Consider the following 13,705-nt stretch of genomic DNA (forward strand, 5'->3'; position numbering starts at 1 on the left):
GCCCCAGCCCCTGAAGCATTCAAGCTGATTTCTTGCAGCAGCTGGGCACTGTAACAGCTCCAGAGCTGCTCTGTACGGCAAGTAAAAGGGTGTGGGCCCTGCAGCACTACCTGTAGTTCGCATTGTGCGTTGGAAGGCACAAAGTAAGCAGACGGGAGAAGTCAGGATAGTGCGCAAGGGCATAGAAGGGAGCGGCTCAAGAAAACAGAAGTGGAAACAGACAGCAAACTAGGCTGGAGAGAGACCTGAGACAAAGAGATCTGAATTATACGAGAGCCGACCAGGGGAAACACAAATTATGCAGTCAAGTTTCCCACATTTGGGGAAATCGCAGGAGCAGCACACCCAGAGTGCAATGGGTGAGCCTTGCCCTGGGAGAAGCACCTTCATGATCATAGTATCTCACCTGGCAGGTATGTAGGAGTTGGGCTAGAGCTGGGGAGGGTCGCTGCTCGGGTACCCCCCTGTCAAGTGAAGGAGATCAAACTGAGGCAGCACAATGGAACTCTCGAAAGAAGAACAAGGCTAGAGGAAGATCTGAGACAAAGAAATCTGACTTTTACCAGAGCTGACAAGAGGAAAACACAAACACAGTGCCCCACTACCACAAATAATGCAGTTGAGTTTCCCACATTTGGGGAAATCACAGGGGTCAGCATACCCAGAATGCAATGAATGAACCTCACCCTGGGAGAACAATCTTTATGACCATGGTATCTCCTATGCAAAATAAGTATGATTTGAGATAGGGCTGGGGAGGGCCGCTGCTCAGGCACATCTCTGTCAAGTAAAGGAGATTCAACTGAGGCAGCACAAGGGAACTCTCATCTGGGGACAACAACTGCCGGGAGAACACATATTTTCAGATGAACATGGGAGGGCAGAAGGCTGCCTAATACTGAAGCACGCCCAAACAACAAACCAAATGCAACAACTAGTACAAGCATTCCTGGGAGAAGGTCTGCAGAAGACGGATTTACATACGGTGATGTCATCCAAGCAGTGGGCCAAAGTTGGCTGGAACCCTCATCTGCATATGTTGAAGATACAATTTGTGAATTGCATTTAATACTATCTCCCTTTCCTGGGGAGAAGATGGTAGGGCCGATTTGAAAAACCGGCGAGGAGGCACCTCTTCGAATTTCAGCTTGTAACCCTGAGAAACAATTTCTATTGCCTAGGGATCCACCTGCGAATGAACCCAGATGTGGCTGAAAACTCGAAGACGTGCCCTCAACTGGGCGGACTCCTTTAGCGGAGCCCCAGCGTCATGCGGTGGATTTTGTAGAGGCCGGGGAGGACTTCTGTTCCTGGGAACTAGCTGTGTTGTGCAGCTTCTTCCCTCTGCCCTTACCTCTGGCAAGAAAGGACGCACCTCGTACTTTCTTGTTTCTCTGTGATCGAAAGGACTGCATTTGATAATGTGGTGCTTTCTTAGGCTGTGAGGGAATATAAGGCAAAAAATTTGATTTACCAGCTGTAGCTGTGGAGACTAGGTCCGAGAGACCTTTCCCAAACAATTCCTCACCCCTGTAAGGTAAAACCTCCATATGCCTTTTTGAGTCGGCATCACCTGTCCATTGCCGGGTCCATAGGACTCGTCTAGCAGAAATCGACATAGCGTTTATTCTAGAACCCAGTAGACTAATGTCACTTTGAGCATCTCTCATATATAGGACAGCATCTTTTATATGCCCTATGGTCAATAACATAGCATCCTTATCTAGGGTCTCAATCTCTGCTGATAAGGTATCTGTCCATGCTGCCACCGCGCTACAACCCCGGCCGACGCAATTGCCGGTCTGAGTAAGGTACCAGAATGTGTGTAAATGGACTTTAGGGTAACCTCCTGCTTGCGGTCAGCAGGGTCCCTGATGGTAGCCGTATCCTGGGATGGCAGCGCTACCTTTTTGGATAAGCGTGTCAATGCTTTATCCACCCTAGGGGAGGATTCCCACCGTATCCTGTCCATTGGCGGGAAAGGATACGCCATAAGAATCCTTTTGGGAATCTGCAGCTTTTTGTCTGGAGATTCCCAAGCTTTTTCACATAATTCGTTCAACTCATGTGAGGGGGGAAAGGTTATCTCAGGTTTCTTTCCCTTATACATGTGTACCCTCGTGTCAGGGACAGGGGACTCTGTGATGTGCAAAACATCTTTTATTGCAATAATCATATATCGAATACATTTAGCCAATTTTGGCTGTAACTTTGCATCATCGTAGTCGACACTGGAGTCAGAATCTGTGTCGGTATCTGTGTCAACTATTTGGGATAGTGGGCGCTTTTGAGACCCCGAAGGTCCCTGCGACATAGGGACAGGCATGGGTTGACTCCCTGACTGTTCCCTAGCTTCAGCTTTGTCTAATCTCTTGTGTAATAAGTTTACATTAGCACTTAAAACATTCCACATATCCATCCAGTCAGGTGTCGGCGTTGTCGATGGAGACACCACATTAATTTGCTCCTGCTCCTCTCTAGGAGAGCCTTCTACCTCAGACATGTCGACACACGTGTACCGACACACCATACACTCAGGGAATCCTCTTATCTGAGGACAGTTCCCCAACAAGGCCCTTTGGAGAGACAGAGAGAGAGAGTATGCCAGCACACACCCCAGCGCTATATGACCCAGGAAAAAAACACAATAATTTTATGTTTACCCAGTAGCGCTGTATTTCCATATATATATGCGCCTAATTATGTGCCCCCCTCTTCTTTAAGACCCTCTTTCTACCGTGGTATAAGCAGGGGAGAGTCCGTGGAGCTTCCCCTCAGCGGTGCTGTGGAGAAAATGGCGCTGGTGAGTGCTGAGGGAGAAGCCCCACCCCCTCAGCGACGGGCTTCTGTCCCGCTCAAATATAGTAAAAAAATGGCGGGGGCTCTTATATATATATACAGTGCCTAGCTGCATATATATTTATTTTGCCAAAGAGAGGTCTATATTGCTGCCCAGGGCGTCCCCCCTGCGCCCTTCACCCTTACACTGACTGCCGTGTGTGAGGTGTATTGGAGCAATGGAGCACAGCTTTACTGCTGTGCGTTACCTCAGTGAAGATCATGAAGTCTTCCGCCGCCTCTGAAGTCTTCTTTTCTTCTCATACTCACCCGGCTTCTATCTTCCGGCTCTGCGAGGGGGACGGCGGCGCGGCTCTGGGACGGACGGCGAGGGTGAGACCTGCGTACCGATCCCTCTGGAGCTAATGCTGTACAGTAGCCTAAGAAGCAGAGCCTATCAACTCACAGAAGTAGGTGTGCATCTCTCCCCTCCGCCCCTCGATGCAGGGAGTCTGTTGCCAGCAGGCTCCCTGAAAATAAAAAAATCTAACAAATATACTTTCTGTCAGGAAACTCAGGAGAGCTCCCTGAAAAGCACCCAGTCTCCTCTGGGCACAGTAGTAAACTGAGGTCTGGAGGAGGGGCATAGAGGGAGGAGCCAGTGCACACCCAGATCTAAAGTCTTTCTTAAAGTGCCCATGTCTCCTGCGGAGCCCGTCTATCCTTACGGAGTCCCCAGCATCCTCTAGGACGTAAGAGAAAAATTATGCTGGCAGAAAAATCCAATTGAGTGATTAAACAGCTCCAGAGCTGCTCTGTAAGGCAAGTAAAAGGGTGTGGGCCCTGCAGCACTACCTGTAGTTTGCATTGTGCATTGGAAGCCTAGTTTGCTGTCTGTTTCCACTTCTTTTTTCTTGAGCCCCTCCCGTCTATACCCTTGTGCACTATCCTGACTTCTCCTCCCGTCTGCTTACTTTGTGCCTTCCAATGCACAATGCAAACTACAGGTAGTGCTGCAGGGCCCACACCCTTTTACTTGCCTTATAGAGCAGCTCTTGAGCTGTTACAGTGCCCAGCTGCTGCAAGAAATCAGCGTGAATGCTTCAGGGGCTGGGGCATGGCCAACATGAGCCCCACACCGAAGGAGGGTGGGGGTGTTTAATGCGAACTAGGGGTCTCGCACAATGCGAACTACAGGTAGTGCTGCAGGGCCCACACCCTTTTACTTGCCTTACAGAGCAGCTCTGGAGCTGTTACAGTGCCCAGCTGCTGCAAGAAATCAGCTTGAATCCTTCAGGGGCTGGGGCATAGCCAACATGAGCCCCACACCGACGGAGGGTGGAGGTGTTTAATGCGAACTAGGGGTCATCCAAGTGCCGCAAAAGGCCGCCATGCCCTGCACGCCCCTTTTCTCTTTTCATATGCAGACGAGGGTTGAAGCCAACTTTGACCCACTGCTTGGATGACATCGCCATATGCAAATCCATCTGCTGCAGGCCTTCCCCCAGGAATGCTTGCACTAGTTGTTGCATTTGGTTTGTTGTTTGGGGGTGCTTCAGTATTAGGCAGCCTTCTGCCCTCCCATGTTCATCTGAAAATATGTGTTCTCCCTGCAGTTGTTGTCCCCAGATGAGAGTTCCCTTGTGCTGCCTCAGTTGAATCTCCTTTACTTGACAGAGATGTGCCTGAGCAGCGGCCCTCCCCAGCCCTATCCCAAATCATACTTATTTTGCATAGGAGATACCATGGTCATGAAGACTGTTCTCCCAGGGTGCGGTTCATTCATTGCATTCTGGGTATGCTCACCCCTGTGATTTCCCCAAATGTGGGAAACTCGACTGCATTATTTAATGCGAACTAGGGGTCATCCAAGCACCGCAAAAGGCCGCCATGCCCTGCATACCCCTTTTCTCTTTTCATAAGCAGACGAGGTTTGAAGCCAACTTTGACCCACTGCTTGGATGACATCACTTGCTGCCTTTCCAATGAAGCAAGTTTAATTTAATAATAGGTGAAAAACCATCCCTACAAAGGTGTTAATCAGATACTTGGCTTTGTGGACACTTTTCAGAGCACAAATTTGTTAGCATAAAAATAAAGCCAGAAAATGAAGAGCTGTTTAATCACTCAATTGGATTTTTCTGCCAGCATATTTCTTTTTCTCTGCAACCCACTGCTAAATTGTGCTTCCTAGCTGTTTTTATAAAATCACTGAATCAAATCTAACTCTGATTACATCAGAGAAGGCCAGGTACCCTACACCATAACAGGGGGTTTGAAATTTTGACTTGTCTACTTAAAGATCACCAAAATCTGATAACAAGGTCAATTACGTCCCTGGGTGGGATTGAACCACCAACCTTTTGATTAATAGCTGAACACACTAACCGATTGCGCCACAGAGACACTTTGCGAAAAGTCCATACTGACAAAGACTAATAAGCATTCATCTAGAACGTTTCCTAGAAAAACTTTAAAAAGTCAATAATCTGGAGAGTTTTTGTAAGATGTTTCTTCCAGCAACCAATGAAGAAACACATTGGTACTTTCGCATGATGAGTGAGTGCTTCAGGATCTCTTGCACTTACATGTGCAGCAGAGTACTGCAATGGAAGCATGCTGGGCACATAACCCAGAGGTAGGCAGATTGAAACTATCCTTTGCTATATGCATTTTTTTTTTTGTTCATTAAAGTAATCCAAAACTGGGATTGATATTTTAGCTTTTATTTTTACTTAAAGTACAATAACTTTTACCATTTTAATTTGTTTTAATAGTATATTGACAGTATTGTTTTCTTTCAAAAATCCAATTAATTTTCTTTACCCGATTATTAAAATGGTAATTGACAAAAACAAACTACATTGTCACCAGAAGAGCAATACAAAATGTACAAGGGATATATTAAAATCATCTTTCCAGCTTGAATTTCAATGATGCATTGGGGCAACGATTTTGTGAGAAACATCTTCACCCTTAAATAAAGATTTTCTTAATTCCTTACCTGTGTGCTAATTAGATATCACCTTGTTTTCACATTAAACAGACTTCCACATGAGAAAGCAGCAAGGATGCAGTGGCGTTAATGTTTCCTGGTGTCAACCTGTATTATTTCAGTAGATATTGAAATGAGGATGCATCTTGCTGCCTTTCCAATGAAGCAAGTTTAATTTAGTAATAGGTGAAAAACCATCCCTACAAATATGTTAATCAGATACTTGGCTTTGTGGACACTTTTCAGAGAACAAATTCGTTAGCATAAAAATAAAGCCAGAAAATGAAGAGCTGTTTAATCACTCAATTGGATTTTTCTGCCAGCATATTTCTTTTTCTCTGCAACCCACTGCTAAATTGTGCTTCCTAGCTGTTTTTTTTATAAAATCACTTATTCAAATCTAACTCTGATTACATCAGAGTAGGCCAGGTACCCTACACCATAAGAAGGGGGTTTGAAATTTTGACTTGTCTACTTAAAGATCACCAAAATCTGATAACAAGGTCAATTACATCCCTGTGTGGGATTGAACCACCAACCCTTTGATTAATAACCAAACACACTAACAGATTGCGCCACAGAGACACTTTACAAACGTACATACTGACAAAGGCTAATAAGCATTCATCTAGAACGTTTCCTAGAAAAACTTTAAAAAGTCAATAATCTGGAGAGTTTTTGTAAGATGTTTCTTCCATCAACCAACGAAGAAACACATTGGTACTTTCCCATGATGAGTGAGTGCTTCAGGAGCTCTTGCACTTACATGTGCAGCAGAGTACTGCAATGGAAAAATGCTGGGCCCATAACCCAGAGGTAGGCAGATTGAAACTATCCTCTGCTATATGCATTTTTTTTTGTTAATTAAAGTAATCCAAAACTGGGATTGATATTTTTGCTCTTTTATTTTTACTTAAAGTACAATAACTTTTACCATTTTAATTTGTTTTAATAGTATATTGACAGTATTGTTTTCTTTCAAAAATCCACTTAATTTTCTTTACCCTATTATTAAAATGGTAATTGACAAAAACAAACTACATTGTCACCAGAAGAGCAATACAAAATGTACAAGTGATATATTAAAATCATCTTTCCAGCTTGAATTTCAATGATGCATTGGGGCAACGATTTTGTGAGAAACACCTTCACCCTTAAATAAAGATTTTCTTAATTCCTTACCTGTGTGCTAATTAGATATCACCTTGTTTTCACATTAAACAGACTTTCACATGCGAAAACAGCAAATATGCAGTGGCGTTAATGTTTCCTGGTGTCAACCTGTATTATTTCCGTAGATATTGAAAAGAGGATGCATCTTGCTGCCTTTCCAATGAAGCAAGTTTAATTTAGTAATAGGTGAAAAACCATCCCTACAAAGATGTTAATCAGATACTTGGCTTTGTGGACACTTTTCAGAGAACAAATTTGTAATCATAAAAATAAAGCCAGAAAATGAAGAGCTGTTTAATCACTCAATTGGATTTTTCTGCCAGCATTTTTCTTTTTCTCTGCAACCCACTGCTAAATTGTGCTTCCTAGCTGTTTTTTTATAAAATCACTTAATCAAATCTAACTCTGATTACATCAGAGAAGGCCAGGTACCCTATACCATAAGAGGGGGTTTGCAATTTTGACTTGTCTACTTTAATATCACCAAAATCTGATCACAAGGTCAATTACGTCCCTGGGTGGGATTGAACCACCAACCTTTTGATAAATAGCTGAACACACTAACCGATTGCGCCACAGAGACACTTTGCAAAAAGCACATACTGACAAAGACTAATAAGCATTCATCTAGAACGTTTCCTAGAAAAACTTTAAAAAGTCAATAATCTGGAGAGTTTTTGTAAGATGTTTCTTCCAGCAACCAATGAAGAAACACATTGGTACTTTCGCATGATGAGTGAGTGCTTCAGGATCTCTTGCACTTACATGTGCAGCAGAGTACTGCAATGGAAGCATGCTGGGCCCATAACCCAGAGGTAGGCAGATTGAAACTATCCTTTGCTATATGAATTTTTTTTTTGTTCATTAAAGTAATCCAAAACTGGGATTGATATTTTAGCTTTTATTTTTACTTAAAGTACAATAACTTTTACCATTTTAATTTGTTTTAATAGTATATTGACAGTATTGTTTTCTTTCAAAAATCCACTTAATTTTCTTTACCTATTATTAAAATGGTAATTGACAAAAACAAACTACATTGTCACCATAAGAGCAATACAAAATGTACAAGTGATATATTAAAATCATCTTTCCAGCTTGAATTTCAATGATGCATTGGGGCAACGATTTTGTGAGAAACATCTTCACCCTTAAATAAAGATTTTCTTAATTCCTTACCTGTGTGCTAATTAGATATCACCTTGTTTTCACATTAAACAGACTTCCACATGCGAAAGCAGCAAGGATGCAGTGGCGTTAATGTTTCCTGGTGTCAACCTGTATTATTTCAGTAGATATTGAAATGAGGATGCATCTTGCTGCCTTTCCAATGAAGCAAGTTTAATTTAGTAATAGGTGAAAAACCATCCCTACAAATATGTTAATCAGATACTTGGCTTTGTGGACACTTTTCAGAGAACAAATTAGTTAGCATAAAAATAAAGCCAGAAAATGAAGAGCTGTTTAATCACTCAATTGGATTTTTCTGCCAGCATATTTCTTTTTCTCTGCAACCCACTGCCAAATTGTGCTTCCTAGCTGTTTTTATAAAATCACTGAATCAAATCTAACTCTGATTACATCAGAGAAGGCCAGGTACCCTACACCATAACAGGGGGTTTGAAATTTTGACTTGTCTACTTAAAGATCACCAAAATCTGATAACAAGGTCAATTAAGTCCCTGGGTGGGATTGAATAACCAACCTTTTGGTTAATAGCCTTACACACTAACTGATTGCGCCACAGCTACACTTTGCAAAAGTACATACTGACAAAGGCTAATAAGCATTCATCTAGAACGATTCCTAGAAACATTTTAAAAAGTCAATAATGTGGAGAGTTTTTGTAAGATGTTTCTTCCATCAACCAATGAAGAAACACATTGGTACTTTCCCATGATAAGTGAGTGCTTCAGGACCTCTTGCACTTACATGTGCAGCAGAGTACTGTAATGGAAGCATGCTGGGTCCATAACCCAGAGGTAGGCAGATTGAAACTATCCTCTGCTATATGCATTTTTTTTTTGTTAATTAAAGTAATCCAAAACTGGGATTGATATTTTTGCTCTTTTATTTTTACTTAAAGTACAATAACTTTTACCATTTTAATTTGTTTTAATAGTATATTGACAGTATTGTTTTCTTTCAAAAATCCACTTAATTTTCTTTACCCGATTATTAAAATGGTAATTGACAAAAACAAACTACATTGTCACCAGAAGAGCAATACAAAATGTACAAGTGATATATTAAAATCATCTTTCCAGCTTGAATTTCAATGATGCATTGGGGCAACGATTTTGTGAGAAACATCTTCACCCTTAAATAAAGATTTTCTTAATTCCTTACCTGTGTGCTAATTAGATATCACCTTGTTTTCATATTAAACAGACTTCCACATGCGAAAGCAGCAAGGATGCAGTGGCGTTAATGTTTCCTGGTGTCAACCTGTATTATTTCAGTAGACATTGAAATGAAGATGCATCTTGCTGCCTTTCCAATGAAGCAAGTTTAATTTAGTAATAGGTGAAAAACCATCCCTACAAAGGTGTTAATCAGAGACTTGGCTTTGTGGACACTTTTCAGAGAACAAATTTGTTAGTATAAAAATAAAGCCAGAAAATGAAGAGCTGTTTAATCACTCAATTGGATTTTTCTGCCAGCATATTTCTTTTTCTCTGCAACCCACTGCTAAATTGTTCTTCCTAGCTGTTTTTATAAAATCACTGAATCAAATCTAACTCTGATTACATTAGAGAAGGCCAGGTACCCTACACCATAATAGGGGGTTTGAAATTTTGACTTGTCTACTTAAAGATCACCAAAATCTGATAACAAGGTCAATTAAGTCCCTTGGTGGGATTGAATCACCAACCTTTTGGTTAATAGCCTTACACACTAACTGATTGCGCCACAGCGACACTTTGCAAAAGAACATACTGACAAAGGCTAATAAGCATTCATCTAGAACGATTCCTAGAAACATTTTAAAAAGTCAATAATGTGGAGAGTTTTTGTAAGATGTTTCTTCCATCAACCAATGAAGAAACACATTGGTACTTTCCCATGATGAGTGAGTGCTTCAGGATCTCTTGCACTTACATGTGCAGCAGAGTACTGTAATGGAAGCATGCTGGGTCCATAACCCAGAGGTAGGCAGATTGAAACTATCCTCTGCTATATGCATTTTTTTTGTTAATTAAAGTAATCCAAAACTGGGATTGATATTTTTGCTCTTTTATTTTTACTTAAAGTACAATAACTTTTACCATTTTAATTTGTTTTAATAGTATATTGACAGTATTGTTTTCTTTCAAAAATCCTATTAATTTTCTTTACCCGATTATTAAAATGGTAATTGACAAAAACAAACTACATTGTCACCAGAAGAGCAATACAAAATGTACAAGTGATATATTAAAATCATCTTTCCAGCTTGAATTTCAATGATGCATTGGGGCAACGATTTTGTGAGAAACATCTTCACCCTTAAATAAAGATGTTCTTAATTCCTTACCTGTGTGCTAATTAGATATCACCTTGTTTTCACATTAAACAGACTTCCACATGAGAAAACAGCAAAGATGCAGTGGCGTTAATGTTTCCTGGTGTCAACCTGTATTATTTCCGTAGATATTGAAATGAGGATGCATCTTGCTGCCTTTCCAATGAAGCAAGTTTAATTTAGTAATAGGTGAAAAACCATCCCTACAAAGATGTTAATCAGATACTTGGCTTTGTGGACACTTTTCAGAGAACAAATTTGTTATCATAAAAATAAAGCCAGAAAATGAAGAGCTGTTTAATCACTCAATTGGATTTTTCTGCCAGCATTTTTCTTTTTCTCTGCAACCCACTGCTAAATTGTGCTTCCTAGCTGTTTTTTTATAAAATCACTTAATGAAATCTAACTCTGATTACATCAGAGAAGGCCAGGTACCCTACACCATAAGAGGGGGTTTGCAATTTTGACTTGTCTACTTAAATATTACCAAAATCTGATCACAAGGTCAATTACGTCCCTGGATGGGATTGAACCACCAACCTTTTGATTAATAGCTGAACACACTAACCAATTGCGCCACAGAGACACTTTGCGAAAAGTACATACTGACAAAGACTAATAAGCATTCATCTAGAACGTTTCCTAGAAAAACTTTAAAAAGTCAATAATCTGGAGAGTTTTTGTAAGATGTTTCTTCCAGCAACCAATGAAGAAACACATTGGTACTTTCGCATGATGAGTGAGTGCTTCAGGATCTCTTGCACTTACATGTGCAGCAGAGTACTGCAATGGAAGCATGCTGGGCCCATAACCCAGAGGTAGGCAGATTGATACTATCCTTTGCTATATGCATTTTTTTTTTGTTCATTAAAGTAATCCAAAACTGGGATTGATATTTTAGCTTTTATTTTTACTTAAAGTACAATAACTTTTACCATTTTAATTTGTTTTAATAGTATATTGACAGTATTGTTTTCTTTCAAAAATCCAATTAATTTTCTTTACCCGATTATTAAAATGGTAATTGACAAAAACAAACTACATTGTCACCAGAAGAGCAATACAAAATGTACAAGTGATATATTAAAATCATCTTTCCAGCTTGAATTTCAATGATGCATTGGGGCAACGATTTTGTGAGAAACATCTTCACCCTTAAATAAAGATTTTCTTAATTCCTTACCTGTGTGCTAATTAGATATCACCTTGTTTTCACATTAAACAGACTTCCACATGAGAAAGCAGCAATGATGCAGTGGCGTTAATGTTTCCTGGTGTCAACCTGTATTATTTCAGTAGATATTGAAATGAGGATGCATCTTGCTGCCTTTCCAATGAAGCAAGTTTAATTTAGTAATAGGTGAAAAACCATCCCTACAAATATGTTAATCAGATACTTGGCTTTGTGGACACTTTTCAGAGAACAAATTCGTTAGCATAAAAATAAAGCCAGAAAACGAAGAGCTGTTTAATCACTCAATTGGATTTTTCTGCCAGCATATTTCTTTTTCTCTGCAACCCACTGCTAAATTGTGCTTCCTAGCTGTTTTTTTTATAAAATCACTTATTCAAATCTAACTCTGATTACATCAGAGTAGGCCAGGTACCCTACACCATAAGAAGGGGGTTTGAAATTTTGACTTGTCTACTTAAAGATCACCAAAATCTGATAACAAGGTCAATTACATCCCTGGGTGGGATTGAACCACCAACCCTTTGATTAATAACCAAACACACTAACAGATTGCGCCACAGAGACACTTTACAAACGTACATACTGACAAAGGCTAATAAGCATTCATCTAGAACGTTTCCTAGAAAAACTTTAAAAAGTCAATAATCTGGAGAGTTTTTGTAAGATGTTTCTTCCATCAACCAACGAAGAAACACATTGGTACTTTCCCATGATGAGTGAGTGCTTCAGGATCTCTTGCACTTACATGTGCAGCAGAGTACTGCAATGGAAAAATGCTGGGCCCATAACCCAGAGGTAGGCAGATTGAAACTATCCTCTGCTATATGCATTTTTTTTTGTTAATTAAAGTAATCCAAAACTGGGATTGATATTTTTGCTCTTTTATTTTTACTTAAAGTACAATAACTTTTACCATTTTAATTTGTTTTAATAGTATATTGACAGTATTGTTTTCTTTCAAAAATCCACTTAATTTTCTTTACCCTATTATTAAAATGGTAATTGACAAAAACAAACGACATTGTCACCAGAAGAGCAATACAAAATGTACAAGTGACATATTAAAATCATCTTTCCAGCTTGAATTTCAATGATGCATTGGGGCAACGATTTTGTGAGAAACACCTTCACCCTTAAATAAAGATTTTCTTAATTCCTTACCTGTGTGCTAATTAGATATCACCTTGTTTTCACATTAAACAGACTTCCACATGCGAAAGCAGCAAGGATGCAGTGGCGTTAATGTTTCCTGGTGTCAACCTGTATTATTTCAGTAGACATTGAAATGAGGATGCATCTTGCTGCCTTTCCAATGAAGCAAGTTTAATTTAGTAATAGGTGAAAAACCATCCCTACAAAGGTGTTAATCAGAGACTTGGCTTTGTGGACACTTTTCAGAGAACAAATTTGTTAGCATAAAAATAAAGCCAGAAAATGAAGAGCTGTTTAATCACTCAATTGGATTTTTTTGCCAGCATATTTCTTTTTCTCTGCAACCCACTGCTAAATTGTGCTTCCTAGCTGTTTTTATAAAATCACTGAATCAAATCTAACTCTGATTACATCAGAGAAGGCCAGGTACCCTACACCATAACAGGGGGTTTGAAATTTTGACTTGTCTACTTAAAGATCACCAAAATCTGATAACAAGGTCAATTACGTCCCTGGGTGGGATTGAACCACCAACCTTTTGTTTAATAACCATACACACTAACTGATTGCGCCACAGCGACACTTTGCAAAAGTACATACTGACAAAGGCTAATAAGCATATATCTAGAACGTTTCCTAGAAACATTTTAAAAAGTCAATAATGTGGAGAGTTTTTGTAAGATGTTTCTTCCATCAACCAATGAAGAAACACATTGGTACTTTCCCATGATAAGTGAGTGCTTCAGGACCTCTTGCACTTACATGTGCAGCAGAGTACTGTAATGGAAGCATGCTGGGTCCATAACCCAGAGGTAGGCAGATTGAAACTATCCTTTGCTATATGCATTTTTTTTTGTTAATTAAAGTAATCCAAAACTGGGATTGATATTTTTGCTCTTTTATTTTT

General features: G+C 39.9%; 2 non-coding genes and 1 pseudogene across 2 annotated transcripts; 1 reads left to right on the forward strand and 2 right to left on the reverse strand.

Annotated features, from left to right (window-relative positions):
* Positions 1-258: 258 nt before the first annotated feature.
* LOC134998366 (U1 spliceosomal RNA) lies at positions 259-421 on the reverse strand. Its single transcript, XR_010200647.1, has one exon. It is a non-coding gene; the product is annotated as a U1 spliceosomal RNA (small nuclear RNA).
* A 152-nt stretch (positions 422-573) lies between these two features.
* On the reverse strand, positions 574-737 carry LOC134998930 (U1 spliceosomal RNA). The gene has a single exon (XR_010201092.1). It is a non-coding gene; the product is annotated as a U1 spliceosomal RNA (small nuclear RNA).
* Positions 738-4,498: 3,761 nt separating this feature from the next.
* LOC134998602 (U1 spliceosomal RNA) lies at positions 4,499-4,677 on the forward strand (annotated as a pseudogene).
* Positions 4,678-13,705: the final 9,028 nt, after the last annotated feature.

This window comes from Pseudophryne corroboree, unplaced genomic scaffold (assembly GCF_028390025.1).
Source record: "Pseudophryne corroboree isolate aPseCor3 unplaced genomic scaffold, aPseCor3.hap2 scaffold_149, whole genome shotgun sequence".
NCBI classification, from domain to species: Eukaryota; Metazoa; Chordata; class Amphibia; order Anura; family Myobatrachidae; genus Pseudophryne; species Pseudophryne corroboree.